We start from the raw sequence: 4,101 nt of genomic DNA, 5'->3' as shown, positions 1-4,101 counted from the left end.
GGTTGAGATGTTGGAACACTGCACATAGTGTATTATGTGTATGTGGGCTCCACCCTGTGAAACACTAGAGTGCACATAAAACCTGAACACAATAAACAACCATTTTGGATCTGACCTTTATATACAGTACAACCAGAAAAATCACAAGGACATTTGTTTTGTTTTTTTTTAATTACAAATTAAAAGATATTGGACAAAAACTTAAACAAATAAACAGTAAAGATCAAAAGTACAAGTTGTATGGGTGCATGTCTGCTTATTGTATGTTTGTTGATTATGCTGTTTTATAATCACGTTCCTTTAAATGTTAAAAAACCCCACAAATAACTGCTACAGCAGCAAAAATTAAACACAACTCCTTAATGTTAATGTCAAATAACAACTTAAAAACACAAAATACATATAAGATATACACTGTCTTTTGAATGGGTTTTTCCTGTGCAGCCAGTTGTATTTAGTTTCAGGCAGTAACACGTTAGTGCTCCAGTTCTGCCCTCGTGCAGATTGTAACACGACTACTGTTGGAAATGTTTCAACAACCTGACTTACAGTGAGCTCAAACTGCACCCGTCTCACAGTCAGCGAGTTGAAGTAAAACATGGTTGCACACAATTTCTGTGCCTTTAGGAAATTCTGCAGAAGTAAATCAACTGTGCTTAAAATAGATTATTATGAAGGTGTAATTTTACATTACATATTTTGAAATATTAGGTAATTGTTATTTTGTTTCATGACGCATTTGTTTTAATTAAAACTTACCCTCCAAAAATAAAGATATAATTTTTTTAGAGAATTTATTGCTGACGTACAAAGCTCCAAAATATTGCATCTACATAGTTTTTAGTGCAAACCACTTTTGCTTAAAAACAAAAAACACAACAACATCAACAACAACAAAATAAAGCAACAAAGAATAGCAGATACAAACCTGCACCACTTGATTGTTCTGTTTTTACATTGTTACCCCAGTAACAAGCCAAGCGTTCAGACCGTGACCTCTGAGTCAGCTACAGAGCCACGTCCCCTGAATGCTGCCCATCCTCTTCTGTTCCCATTTGGAAGACACAGGTAGTTTGTCATTATTACCTGTTATTACTCCCAAGCCTGGATAATAGGAGGAAGCATACAACACTTTCAAAGCTGCTGAGGACATGACTGAAGGTCACATATATATTAGGGATGCAACGATACACAAAATTCACGGTTCGGTTCGGTTGATACTTTGGTGTCACGGTTCGATATTTTTTTGATACAAAAAAAAAATATTCATGCCTTTTTAATTTGTCATTTATTAAAATTATAAATATATATTTTAAATCAAAAGTACAGTTTTTAAATTTAATGTTGCTTAAACAACAAAGTAATAAAAATAAATAAATCTATCTCATCGAGAAAACATTCATCTTTGGAAAAGAGAGTTTATTACAGAGAAATGGCTCTTTCCAAACTAAAAGCTATACTATACGCTTCTTCTGGGCTATAGTCTCAGCAGCATATTAAACATAGTTGCTGTTATGAACAAACAAACAGATTATTTCAGGGTCTCTTTCCAAGAGACGAAAAGCAATATAAGTGATAAATATTACCATTCTGTAGAATATTCTTATATTTCACTTTTACTTGTTCCCATGTTCTAGTGGGTCCTGTTGTGGCTCTAATGTGAAAGGGGATATAATATAACAATATAATATAATGTAATATAATATTGGATAATATAGTGTAATATAATAAATCTATGAATAAATAATAAAGTGACTGAATAGTGGTATTGTCATGCGCTTTGGGTGCCTTGAAAAGCGCTATATAAATCCACTCCATTATTATTGTTATAATTAAATTACTTACGAGTTTAATTTGTCAGTAACTTTCTGCCAGCCCTCTCTCCTTGCTTTTGCAGCCTTTGCAGTGTTCCCTTGCGTTTTAATTAAACTCTGAAACTCCTGAAATCCCTCAATCAAGAGTTCTTGCTCTGCTGCCGGAAAATACCGAGCGCGCCCCTTCGACATTTTCGCCGACCAATCAGCGGGTTGCCGATCAATGTTTCTACTATCGATGCGTAGCCCCTTTTACGACACCCAGTGATGTCACATTACTTCATCCAGCTGTACTAATCGTCAACAGCAGGTGTGTTCGGGGAACCGGATTAGCTCGCTCACGGTTAGCGCGATGGTTTGGTCTTGGATGTTTCATTTGATCTTGCATGTAGTAAGCGACGTACGAAGCACAGGGCCCAGATCTGAATGAGGGTGGGGGAGGTCCATGTTGTAAGGTGTGACGGAGTGACCCGTCTCAAGGCAGAGTCCGCTGAGTATGGCACCGCCACCATTAGACCGCCACCATTAGTTCGACTTGGCACCAGGGCGGCGTATCTTGCGGTCGACCGAGTAGAGGAATAAAAGGGGTGAGGAGCAAGTTGTCCTGTTTGTATCTGTCTTGTGTGAAACTTGTATGAAAAGCATACAAGAGTGAAAACAGATATAAGATCCCTTGAAAAATTATATAAATGAAATGTAACTAAACGTAACTACTCCTGAAATTTTGGAGATAATTTGTAATACTTTTGGAGATATAATAAGCCACATGGAAAAGATATATAATGACATATATAATAGATATACATATATAATGCCATAATTTGTTCCCCCTGTCTAAATCATGAACAAACACTATCCCATAGTTGTTTATGTTTTTAAACCCATTTTTCAAGAAGATTTTTCTTGTAAAACAAAGGGGGCAAAACAAAGTAAATGTGTATGTGTGTTTTTTTAGAAGACCTGGAAACGGAGACATTGGTTACACATTACTATCCTTACCATGCTGTCCTCTGGTGCCTCCGTGTTAGATTTGAGTGGGATTCCTCCAGTGTCTCCAGAGTCATAAAGCTGCAATTTCTCTCTCTTTTTTAGACAGAAAAATACAAGGACCAGGACTGCAACAAAAAGCAGGCATATTCAAAATCAGAGCTCACAGAGTGCTTTTATGTGTGGTATACCTACACTATTGTATGCAGCATTGTTCGCTTCCTAATATGCAATGAGCAAACTACAAGAGAACCCCCAACTAACCCTTACAACTTAATCACAGTGGGAGACTCACAAAGCAGTAGGAGGAGGACCACAGGACACAGTACAGTCATAATTCCCAGTAGTCCGAAGGACACAGACCTGCAGGAAAAGGTGAATCAGTCATTTTTCCAAGTGTCCAGAAAGCAACCACACCCCATCTTACCCTGAATCCATATGTAACAAGTGTCACCTGGCAGTTTGTTGCTCTCTGCCAGGTGATTGGCTGAAGAGCTGTGAAAAGGTAGTGGGTGTGTGCGGTGAAGTCAGCGCTCTTCTGTGGAAAAAAACCAGAGGGGATTAATTCACTTGGGTGTGAGTGGGTATACTGTCGGTAAGAGACTTTTGCCATTTCGTTTGGATCATTTGTTATTGTAGGTGCCCATTTTTAATGTGTGTCGTTGGACTTTTTTAGTGTTTTAATAGAAGAATTGATCAAGCCCTAGATCGACTGCGTGCAGGGTAACTGATCAATATTGTAGGCATATTGAGTGTTTTTTTAGCTTTGTGATTTTGAATGGTTTCATAAAATTGATATTTTATTGGGTAATATTTTAATCGATAATGTTGTGTTTTTTAGCTGTGCTGTCTCTGCTGTCCTTTTTTTTCCTTCTTTTGATGGATTTGTAATTTTGTTTTGGTTAGTCCGTCCAGCCATAAAGACGGTTATTGATTGGGAGTGAGTTGCGTAAGGGCGGAATAACCTCCTTTTTTGTTTTTTCTTTATTTGTTTGTGCCACTTCCCCTTATGTCCCAGATTACAGGTCATGCATAGTGCTGCTTCTGTCATGAAACGCTATGTGGCAGGCAGGAGATGAGGACTCACAGACTCAGGGGATGAACTGAAAATCACAGCTTTATTTGCTGGTCACAGAAAAACAAACATACAAAGTAAACTAAGCTAAACTGGGAAACAATGAACTAAAACTCACAGGGAGATCCACACAGCAAGAGGGACGACGCAACACTGACTCAGAGAAACACAGGGTTTAAATACACTGGGAAGTAACGAGGGGAATGAGACACAGAAGGAGGGCAC

At 37.9% G+C, this 4,101-nt stretch overlaps 1 long non-coding RNA gene across 1 annotated transcript; it reads right to left on the bottom strand.

Annotated features, from left to right (window-relative positions):
- Window positions 1-430: 430 nt before the first annotated feature.
- Window positions 431-3,361, bottom strand: LOC102291870. The gene is made up of 4 exons (XR_006053965.1): window positions 3,256-3,361; window positions 3,097-3,164; window positions 2,814-2,929; window positions 431-1,104 (listed from the first exon to the last, which is right to left on the bottom strand). It is a non-coding gene; the product is annotated as an uncharacterized LOC102291870 (long non-coding RNA).
- Window positions 3,362-4,101: the final 740 nt, after the last annotated feature.

Source organism: Haplochromis burtoni, unplaced genomic scaffold (genome assembly GCF_018398535.1).
Source record: "Haplochromis burtoni strain Fernald_Lab_line unplaced genomic scaffold, NCSU_Asbu1 Contig_3636, whole genome shotgun sequence".
NCBI lineage: Eukaryota > Metazoa > Chordata > Actinopteri > Cichliformes > Cichlidae > Haplochromis > Haplochromis burtoni.
The sequence above is the reverse complement of the archived record's forward strand: the minus strand, read 5'-3'. Positions and strand labels throughout refer to the sequence as shown.